The sequence below is a fragment of the Girardinichthys multiradiatus genome, chromosome 1 (assembly GCF_021462225.1).
Source record: "Girardinichthys multiradiatus isolate DD_20200921_A chromosome 1, DD_fGirMul_XY1, whole genome shotgun sequence".
NCBI classification, from domain to species: domain Eukaryota; kingdom Metazoa; phylum Chordata; class Actinopteri; order Cyprinodontiformes; family Goodeidae; genus Girardinichthys; species Girardinichthys multiradiatus.
In genome coordinates this window covers 8,797,482-8,809,202 of record NC_061794.1, presented here as the reverse complement: position 1 = coordinate 8,809,202, position 11,721 = coordinate 8,797,482, and the positions used below count along the sequence as shown (strand labels likewise).

General features: G+C 42.5%; 1 long non-coding RNA gene across 1 annotated transcript; it reads right to left on the bottom strand.

The window, feature by feature from the left end:
- Nucleotides 1-4,639: 4,639 nt before the first annotated feature.
- LOC124873820 lies at nt 4,640-7,821 on the bottom strand. The gene is made up of 2 exons (XR_007039643.1): nt 7,072-7,821; nt 4,640-5,422 (listed from the first exon to the last, which is right to left on the bottom strand). It is a non-coding gene; the product is annotated as an uncharacterized LOC124873820 (long non-coding RNA).
- Nucleotides 7,822-11,721: the final 3,900 nt, after the last annotated feature.

The following is an 11,721-nucleotide window of genomic DNA, read 5'->3' as shown; positions in this document are numbered from 1 at the left end:
ATGCGTGAGGCACTCAGGAAGCTGTGGGCACACAACTAAGTTTCATGTCACACAATGGTGGATTTGCTGCTGAGCAGAGCTTGACAACGAGCCAACCACCAAGTGTGCAATCCCGTGGACTGTACCAAAGTCAAAATCAACCTTTCATACACATGCGCGCTCAAACTCAGACCCACAGGTGTTTAGATTCAGGTGTTAACAGATACACAAATTTTCTATATTGTGCTGCATTTACCACTAAATACATCTTGCATTCATAAGTACCGTCCACTTTTTAGTAAAAAAGCTGTTAACATGAATGTTTCTGCAGGTGTAGAAGCAAGCAGGGTGTTATCTTGTATTCTCTTCATCCTTCTTTCTCTCCTCCATTCTTTTCTCATTCTCTCCCCTTTTCCTTTTAGCCCCCCTTTCTCTCTTTCGATGCTTTTTATTTTTTCCTTTCCATTTCTGTCTCCGTGTCCGTAACAATTGAAATAATCCCAAAGCAGTTTCTAATGAAGTTTATTTTATAAATATCAAGCAGAGCTTTAAAACATTAGCTGTAATGCTCCACTTGTGAAAGTAAATCTATTGGGGTTTTTCTTGGCACTCAGACATCAATTCTGAGCGCTACACTGCCGGACAGGACACGGAAAAAAAAAAAAAAAAGATTTTTACCTGGGTGCAGCGCTTTATGACAGTACTTTGTGTGTGAGTCCAATCTTTAGGACTTACTCACAAAGTACTATGAGTCTGAATGTTTTTGCTCAAGCACCTGTGCCTTTTTCCCTGATGCCCAAAGTGCCCATATAAGAGATGTTTGGTCATTTGCATAAATTATTATTTTTTATTTTCTTTAATCAGTCTTGATGCCATCTTTGCTGTATCATATATTGCAGCAGATTTATATCTTTCACAATGTGGTATACAAAGAGAGAGCAAGACAATATATTGCATTCACAGGTAATTAAAGAGCGAGCAAAATAAAATAACATTTGAATAAAAATGTCTTCATAGTTATTTTTTTTTACCCTCAAGAGAACAAAAATCCAGACAGTTCCACATTTAAGTTGCCACATACTGTAATGACCGATCCAATCAAGTTTTTTATCTGGTTCTTGGGACTACAGGTAGATTCATGTTTGTGGACCTGAGGGCTCAAGTTAGAGTGGCAATTCAGTAATGCCCTGAAACTTAAAGTCAGAATTTTAAAATAAATTCTGAAATGAAAGAGTAACCGGTGCAAAGACATTAATGTGACATGAGTAGACATAGAGTGATGTGAGTTTTTCCGTTTGTTCCAGGTAGGAGTCGTGCGGAAGACTTTTGAACCAGGTAGATAAGCACATTTTGTTTTATAGGTGTGAAAAGTGCTGCACAATAGTATGAATGAGGGGAATTTCTGATGGAGAAAATTGGAAGGAGATTTAATGAAAGTACTAATGATCTTTACAGGGTTAAGAATATTTACCAAACAATATGTGGACCCAAAACAGAGCCTTGGGGCAGTGAGACAGAGAGGCAGCCTGTGGACCCCAGAATATGTTGCTTTAGGTCCAAAATCCAGGCCAGTTGTTAGTCAAAGTGAGTGAAACTATAAAGTATGTGCACTTAAACTTGTATCGATAAGTTTGTATCGTTTCTGCTTCATCATTAAGGGAGGAGCAGGCTGAACAGACGGGCTGAAACACAACACACACACAGAGGGAGAAAGGGGAGGGCTCTGGGTCTCTGAGCAGGAGGAGACAAGTGAGGAGAAGCTATTATTATCTGACCATTCAGGTTTTATCACTCAGACAGTAGTTCATTGTTGTTGTGTCATCAGCTAGCTGCTAGCTAAAGACTTTGCCTATTCTCTTTTGTGTTAACAGCTGTCAATTACCAGTATCACCGTAATATTGGTAGAAAAGCTACTGTAAGGAGATGTCTGATGATGAGAAGCATTGGTGCTGCAATTTATTTATATTTAACCTTTTTTGGGATCAATGAAACTACAGTTATTCATCTACTAATCTGGTGTTTTAGAGGTTAGAAAGAATAAATAGCCTGTCACTAACATACCATTTTGTTGATTATATCACATTTCTGTCAAGATTTGTCTCCTCAACTAACAATGTGGGTTTTTATGCTTCAATTTAAAATGTTAGGATTTTATAAAATCTGTAATTTTGTTTAAGACATTTATAATAACTAATTTCTAGGAACTTGTTTAGATAGCACTGTGTGAAGTTTTAATTTCTTGTCTTGTCTGCACTCATTAAACAATGTTTGTCTGTGTCCCTGAATACATTTATATATTAAAGCTGCATTACCTGATTTTGTGAAACTGTGAAACAAACGTATAACTTTGACTGATGTGAGCCTCTATCACTGTCTCATACATGGAGGCAGATGGAGCATACACTGCCTCATAAACACACAACCACAAAGGATGAGAATAACAAGCAGCAGTCTTGAGTTGGCTATTAATTATTTGGACTTATAAAATAAAAAAAGCTGTAAATAAGTTGTGGATTTTGAAATAAAACATTGTCTCCCTCACATTATTGCAGATAGATTATAGTTCTGGATAGATAATGTATGTACTGGCCAATGAAAGCGCTCCTGTCCCGTGGAAGCGACCACGGCTCTAAAAACAAAAATCCTTTTAATCCAGCCTGCAGAGGCTCACTGTGTCATTTTCTGTATGATAACTTCTGTTGCTGTGTTGAATAATACCTTTAATTTGATTAAAAAGAAAAAACAAATAGTGCATTTTAAAATATTTTTAGATCATCATTCAAAACGGGTTTGTTGTAGTTTAAAAAGGCCTTGTAAAGAAAGCAGCTGAAGGTAGATGATTGTTAACCAACTGGGTTAGAGACACGACAACAGGTAAGAACAAATAACTGTTTGGTAGTGAACTTATGTTGAATTTCACAAGCAGCCAGTTTAAGAGGTTTAACCTAAAGTTACTATAGGCGGTCAGTTAGCATTGTCAGTAGGTTCTATGTTTTCTCATAGTGACATGCAACACTAAGGTCATACAGGGGTTGGACAATGAAACTGAAACACCTGGTTTTAGACCAAAATAATTTATTAGTATGGTGTAGGGCCTCCTTTTGCGGCCAATACAGCATCAATTCGTCTTGGGGATGACATATACAAGTCCTGCACAGTGGTCAGAGGGATTTTAAGCCATTCTTCTTGCAGGATAGTGGCCAGGTCACTACGTGATACTGATGGAGGAAAACGTTTCCTGACTCGCTCCTCCAAAACACCCGAAAGTGGCTCAATAATATTTAGATCTGGTGACTGTGCAGGCCATGGGAGATGTTCAACTTCACTTTCATGTTCATCAAACCAATCTTTCACCAGTCTTGCTGTGTGTATTGGTGCATTGTCATCCTGATACACGGCACAGCCTTCAGGATACAATGCTTGAACCATTGGATGCACATGGTCCTCAAGAATGGTTCAGTAGTCCTTGGCAGTGACGCGCCCATCTAGCACAAGTATTGGGCCAAGGAAATGCCATGATATAGCAGCCCAAACAATCACTGATCCACCCCCATGCTTCACTCTGGGCATGCAACAGTCTGGGTGGTATGCTTCTTTGGGGCTTCTCCACACCGTAACTCTCTCGGATGTGGGGAAAACAGTAAAGGTGGACTCATCAGAGAACAATACCTGTTTCACATTGTCCACAGCCCAAGATTTGCGCTCCTTGCACCATTGAAACTGATGTTTGGCATTGGCATGAGTGACCAAAGGTTTGGCTATAGCAGCCCGGCCATGTATATTGACCCTGTGGAGCTCCCGACGGACAATTCTGGTGGAAACAGGAGAGATGAGGTGCACATTTAATTCTGCCGTGATTTGGGCAGCTGTGGTTTTATATTTTTTGGATACAATCCGGGTTAGCACCCGAACATCCCTTTCAGACAGCTTGCTCTTGCGTCCACAGTTAATCCTGTTGGATGTGGTTCGTCCTTCTTGGTGGTATGCTGACATTACCCTGGATACTGTCGCTCGTCACCCATATTGTTGTGTGCATTTCAATATTTTGAGCAAAACTGTGCTCTTACCCTGCTAATTGAACCTTCACACTCTGCTCTTACTGGTGCAATGTGCAATCAAAGACTGGCTACCAGGCTGGTCCAATTTAGCCATGAAACCTCCCACACTACGGGCTGCACGGTGGTGCAGTTGGTAGCACTGTTGCCTTGCAGCAAGAAGGTCCTGGGTTCAATTCCCAACTGGGGGTCTTTCTGCATGGAGTTTGCATGTTCTCCCCGTGCATGCGTGGGTTCTCACCGGGTACTCCGGCTTCCTCCCACAGTCCAAAGACATGCCTGTTAGGTTAATTGGTCACTCTAAATTGCCCTTAGGTGTATGAATGAGTGTGTGTTTGTGTGTTGCCCTGTGATGGGCTGGTGACCTGTCCAGGGTGTACCCTGCCTCTTGCCCATAGACTGCTGGAGATAGGCACCCCCCGTGACCCACTGTGGAATAAGTGGTAGAAAATGACTGACTGACTGACCTCCCACACTAAAAAGGCAGGTGTTTCAGTTTGATTGTCCAACCCCTGTATGTGTCAACAACTCATTGTCAATTTATTGTCTCCAGTTCCATGTTAATGTTTGATGCACCTGTTTTGTTCTGAATGGAACATCTTCACCTTGTAAGTACAGCACATCCAGGTTGTTTTATTTATTATTAGAGTCTTAATTACAGACCACCAAAAGGCTGTATTGTGCCCCTCTGTTTATATTTTTAACACTGTAATTGTGAAAAACAATACGTTCAGTGGTCTAGTGCAGGATTAAATATCTCAATACTGCCCTGTGATGAAAGGAGTCCTGTAGACAGAAATTCTGATCACAATAAAGTATTTAATATACACATGCATGATGTTGTGCATGATGCTTAAACATACTCTCTTACATCCCTTTCCAGAGCAGGCCACCAGAAATGCTGTCGGACCACAAAAACTGTGCAGTTGATGCCAGAATGGTTGGTGATGTGGGAGGGGTGGGCCAATTGAATGACCTGTAACCTCATAGCTTCAGGAACAAAGAGGATGATTAGAGGGGCAAGCCTCAGAACCCTGAACATCTCCAAACGCTTCTTTTACTCTCTCCTCGATCTCCCAAGTCACTGCAGCAACAAAACAAGGAGGCAAAACAGAGGACTGAACCTCGGAACTTCCATCTGGTTCAAACAGACGAGACAGAGCATCGGGTTTAAGATTCTTTGAGCCGATAAAAGAAAAGGGCCCACCTGGCTTGTCGGGGTTTGAGTCTCTTTGCCTTCTTGATATACTCAGGATTTTTGTAATCAGTTCAAACCAAGAAGGGGTTGTTCTGCCCCCCCAGCCAGTGTCTCCACTCCTCTATTGCCACCTTCATGACCAAAGGTTCTGTCTCCCACAACATAGTTTCTCTCTGAAGAAGACAACCTTCTGGATAGAAAAGCACAGGGGTGAAGTCTATTGTCCTTCACAGCTCTCTGGGAAAGAACAGCACTAACACCTAAACTAAAATAAGAAGCATCCACCTCTAGAACAAACTGTCAGTGAGGATTTGGTAGGGTGAGAACAGGGACAGATGTGAACAGGTCTTTAAGTCTTTAAAAATATTATTGCGCTGCAGTGGACCACTTAAACTTTACTTTGTTAGATGTTGGGGCATGCAAAGGAGCTGCAATGGAGCTAAAGTTGCAAATTAACTTTCTGTAAAAATTGGCAGCGCCAAAGAATCTTTGTAGTTGCTCACAACTAGAAGGAGTGGGCCACTCAGTCACAGAACTAACTTTAACTGGATCCATCTTGATCTCACCCTCAGAAATTAAGGAGACTGTGGACACATGGAAATCACACTTTTCGGCCTTAACATACAGTTTCGCATCAAGACATCATAGGAGCATTTGTCCGATCTGCCGAATATGAGTCTGTTCGTCAGGGGAAAAAAAATAAAAAATGTAGAATATCAAGATAGACAAATACATTGAGCAGGTCTCGAAGAACATCATTTACTATGACTTCATTGACTCCATCTCAGGGCCTGACAGAATATAATCTCCCATTGGGAGGTGAAGTGCCAGGTAGAAGGTCAATGGGGCAATCTGAAGGCTGATTTGGGGGCAAAGCAGTGGCCTTAGACTTGTTGAAGATCTCACAGAGATCGAGGTAACATTCAGGTACTCTGATTGGAGCCGGGGGGGGGGGGGGGGGGGGGGGGGGGACTACTGGCTGTTGAGATGAACTGATCAAGTGAAATCTCAGATATTCAGATCAGAATGGTTATCTGGGAAAGAGAGGAGAGCAGGTTCAGATTTAAAAGTAACTTGGCATAACAATCTGCCATCCAGGGCATGAGCCTTAAGGGGTCTGTCCAGTTGAATACGTCTTAATCCAAGGGTGGAGTCCAAAAAGTTTGCATCAGAGCCTGAATCAATCAGAACTGATGATGGGATGATGTTATCCTCACTTAATGTGAGACACCTGAGGGATTATAAATAACCTCTCCATGATTCACCAGTGCCCTATGCTTCACTGATAAGTCTGGACTTTTACTGGGCATGAGTACTGGGCACACCAGGAAGTGTCCGTTTTGTCCACAATAGATGCATCTCCCCTCCCTCAACAGGGGCTGTCGCTCCTCTGGTGACAAACAGGTCCTTCCCACCTGCATGGGTTCCTCCTCAGCAGCGGAGGGGACAGCGGGGAATGCATGAGGTGTGTTATTGTAGGGCGAATAAATAGTTAGTGGGTTCAAGCGATTCCCCTGGACAGCCAGAAACAAATCTAGGCCAGGCTCTTTTAATAGTCTCTTGTCCATCCTGTTTGCCAGGAAATAAAGGAGTCCAGACTCTATGGAAATTTTAAAGGTATGAAAGCATCTTTAACTGGGGCCGCCAGCCCTTGTAAGAAGGCATCAAACAGAGCAGCATCATTCCAGTCACTCTCTGCAGTGCGGAAGTCAATAGCATAATCAAAGGTGGACCTCCTGTCTTGATGCAGACTCATGAGGGACCTGGCTGCCTTTCTGCTAGGAGCAGTATGTTGAAAGATGTTAGAAAAAGTCTCAGAAAAAAGTTTGAGAGACTTACATCTACCTGATCCTCTGCTCCACTCTGCCGTGTCGCAGGCTTCGGCTCTACCAGTCAGATGACAAATCACGAAAGCTACCTTGGACCTCTCTGTGGGATAAACTGATCCCTGCAACTCAAAGTGGTGACTGCAGAGCGTTTTTGACCCAGGGCAGTCTCCAGAGTCTCCAGAAATGGTCTGGTTTGGAGAGGGTAGGAGTAGCAGCATTGGCAGAATCAGCAGCAGGAGAAGGGTGCACAGGAGGCATAGTTGGTTTAGGAGGATCTGTAGCCAGTGTTTAATCTTTAACTTGATCAAACAATAAGCACAGCTGCTCATCCAAAGGAGTCATCATCTCTTGCTGCCTGTCCGCCATGGCCTGAAGATCCTGATGAAACTAAGTTAGTTGCTCCTGCTGAGCATGAAGCCGCTTGCCTTGTAGTCGGAATTCAGTGCGGAGTCCATGCTTTGGGCCAGTTCGTACTGTAACAATGAACTAGGTAGGCTGGACTCAGATGTCAACTTAGACAGATTCCAAAGTCAACAGGTTTAATAGCAATCCAAGGTCAGTACACAGGGAATCAGTCAGAAATGGCAGAGGTATCCAAAACACTGAGCTGAGGCAGAGTCGAAAGCACAAAAATAGGTCAAACAGGTCACTAGAGATAAGAATTCTTGGGGAAAAATGCTGGAATGCTAGCTGGTAGAAACAGACAAACTGGCATAGAAAGAAGGGAGCAGATTGACTCAATACACACTGGAGGAGGAGATGATTGTGAGCAGGTGTGTTCACTCAGGCTGGCAGGGAATTGCAGACAGCAGAGGAGGGGTAAATAAAACTGTCATGTCACACATCCTTGTGACAAACCTTTGTTTTCTTTCTTTGCCTGCTATATATACAGGTCCTTCTCAAAATATTAGCATATTGTGATAAAGTTCATTATTTTCCATAATGTCATGATGAAAATTTAACATTCATATATTTTAGATTCATTGCACACTAACTGAAATATTTCAGGTCTTTTATTGTCTTAACACGGATGATTTTGGCATACAGCTCATGAAAACCCAAAATTCCTATCTCACAAAATTAGCATATTTCATCCGACCAATAAAAGAAAAGTGTTTTTAATACAAAAAACGTCAACCTTCAAATAATCATGTACAGTTATGCACTCAATACTTGGTCGGGAATCCTTTTGCAGAAATGACTGCTTCAATGCGGCGTGGCATGGAGGCAATCAGCCTGTGGCACTGCTGAGGTCTTATGGAGGCCCAGGATGCTTCGATAGCGGCCTTTAGCTCATCCAGAGTGTTGGGTCTTGAGTCTCTCAACGTTCTCTTCACAATATCCCACAGATTCTCTATGGGGTTCAGGTCAGGAGAGTTGGCAGGCCAATTGAGCACAGTGATACCATGGTCAGTAAACCATTTACCAGTGGTTTTGGCACTGTGAGCAGGTGCCACGTCGTGCTGAAAAATGAAATCTTCATCTCCATAAAGCTTTTCAGCAGATGGAAGCATGAAGTGCTCCAAAATTTCCTGATAGCTAGCTGCATTGACCCTGCCCTTGATAAAACACAGTGGACCAACACCAGCAGCTGACACGGCACCCCAGACCATCACTGACTGTGGGTACTTGACACTGGACTTCTGGCATTTTGGCATTTCCTTCTCCCCAGTCTTCCTCCAGACTCTGGCACCTTGATTTCTGAATGACATGCAGAATTTGCTTTCATCCGAAAACAGTACTTTGGACCACTGAGCAACAGTCCAGTGCTGCTTCTCTGTAGCCCAGGTCAGGCGCTTCTGCCGCTGTTTCTGGTTCAAAAGTAGCTTGACCTGGGGAATGCGGCACCTGTAGCCCATTTCCTGCACACGCCTGTGCACGATGGCTCTGGATGTTTCTACTCCAGACTCAGTCCACTGCTTCCGCTGGTCCCCCAAGGTCTGGAATCGGCCCTTCTCCAAAATCTTCCTCAGGGTCCGGTCACCTCTTCTCGTTGTGCAGCGTTTTCTGCCACACTTTTTCCTTCCCACAGACTTCCCACTGAGGTGCCTTGATACAGCACTTTGGGAACAGCCTATTTGTTCAGAAATTTCTTTCTGTGTCTTACCCTCTTGCTTGAGGGTGTCAATAGTGGCCTTCTGGACAGCAGTCAGGTCGGCAGTCTTACCCATGATTGGGGTTTTGAGTGATGAACCAGGCTGGGAGTTTTAAAGGCCTCAGGAATCTTTTGCAGGTGTTTAGAGTTAACTCGTTGATTCAGATGATTAGGTTCATAGCTCGTTTAGAGACCCTTTTAATGATATGCTAATTTTGTGAGATAGGAATTTTGGGTTTTCATGAGCTGAATGCCAAAATCATCCGTATTAAGACAATAAAAGACCTGAAATATTTCAGTTGGTGTGCAATGAATCTAAAATATATGAATGTTAAATTTTCATCATGACATTATGGAAAATAATGAACTTTATCACAATATGCTAATATTTTGAGAAGGACCTGTAATATACTGGTCCTTCTCAAAATATTAGCATATTGTGATAAAGTTCATTATTTTCCATAATGTCATGATGAAAATTTAACATTCATATATTTTAGATTCATTGCACACTAACTGACATATTTCAGGTCTTTTATTGTCTTAATACGGATGATTTTGGCATACAGCTCATGAAAACCCAAAATTCCTATCTCACAAAATTAGCATATCATTAAAAGGGTCTCTAAACGAGCTATGAACCTAATCATCTGAATCAACGAGTTAACTCTAAACACCTGCAAAAGATTCCTGGGGCCTTTAAAACTCCCAGCCTGGTTCATCACTCAAAACCCCAATCATGGGTAAGACTGCCGACCTGACTGCTGTCCAGAAGGCCACTATTGACACCCTCAAGCAAGAGGGTAAGACACAGAAAGAAATTTCTGTACAAATAGGCTGTTCCCAGATTGCTGTATCAAGGCACCTCAGTGGGAAGTCTGTGGGAAGGAAAAAGTGTGGCAGAAAACGCTGCACAATGAGAAGAGGTGACCGGACCCTGAGGAAGATTGTGGAGAAGGGCCGATTCCAGACCTTGGGGGACCTGCGGAAGCAGTGGACTGAGTCTGGAGTAGAAACATCCAGAGCCACCGTGCACAGGCGTGTGCAGGAAATGGGCTACAGATGCCGCATTCCCCAGACCTGGGCTACAGAGAAGCAGCACTGGACTGTTGCTCAGTGGTCCAAAGTACTTTTTTCAGATGAAAGCAAATTCTGCATGTCATTCAGAAATCAAGGTGCCAGAGTCTGGAGGAAGACTGGGGAGAAGGAAATGCCAAAATGCCAGAAGTCCAGTGTCAAGTACCCACAGTCAGTGATGTTCCGGGGTGCGGTGTCAGCTGCTGGTGTTGGTCCACTGTGTTTTATCAAGGGCAGGGTCAATGCAGCTAGCTATCAGGAGATTTTGGAGCACTTCATGCTTCCATCTGCTGAAAAGCTTTATGGAGATGAAGATTTCATTTTTCAGCACAACCTGGCACCTGCTCACAGTGCCAAAACCACTGGTAAATGGTTTACTGACCATGGTATCACTGTGCTCAATTGGCCTGCCAACTCTCCTGACCTGAACCCCATAGAGAATCTGTGGGATATTGTGAAGAGAACGTTGAGAGACTCAAGACCCAACACTCTGGATGAGCTAAAGGCCGCTATCGAAGCATCCTGGGCCTCCATAAGACCTCAGCAGTACCACAGGCTGATTGCCTCCATGCCACGCCGCATTGAAGCAGTCATTTCTGCCAAAGGATTCCCGACCAAGTATTGAGTGCATAACTGTACATGATTATTTGAAGGTTGACGTTTTTTGTATTAAAAACACTTTTCTTTTATTGGTTGGATGAAATATGCTAATTTTGTGAGATAGGAATTTTGGGTTTTTATGAGCTGTATGCCAAAATCATCCGTATTAAGACAATAAAAGATCTGAAATATTTCAGTTAGTGTGCAATGAATCTAAAATATATGAATGTTAAATTTTCATCATGACATTATGGAAAATAATGAACTTTATCACAATATGCTAATATTTTGAGAAGGACCTGTATATTGTTATACAGCTCTATGAGGCTGGAACACTGGAGGTTCAGCCGAACCAGAGACAATATAAAAGCATCAGCGCAGTGCTAATTGGTTGCATTCATAGACACTGAGATGTATGTTAGGGAAGCAACATTTATTCGCACTGTAGGTTTTATTTCAATTATGTTTCAAAATTATTTGTTTTAGCTCCATTAAGTTATTAACTAACTAATCTAAGTTTGGGTTGTACCTATAGATAAAAAGGCAAGAGCACAGCTCTATTGTCATAATAAGGACTTTGTGTTGATTTTATAATTTGAGATTTGTACTTTAAGACTCAGTCTGGGTTTAGGTTCTATCTAAAGTTTTAGTTTTTAATTACTGACCTTTTCAATGTTGTTCTTAGTTCCTGTTTTGGTAAGTCTGGTTCTATTGTTCTGTGTTCTATTTCACCTCCTGTTTCCAGGTTTCTTCGCCATCCTTTGTCTTTGTATTTTGACTCACTCTTACATAGTTTTATTTCTGCTCAGCAATTGTTTAGTTTTAGCTTGATTGTATCCGCTCTCCCTTCCATCTTTCTTCCTGCATTTAGCTTGCCCATACCAACCA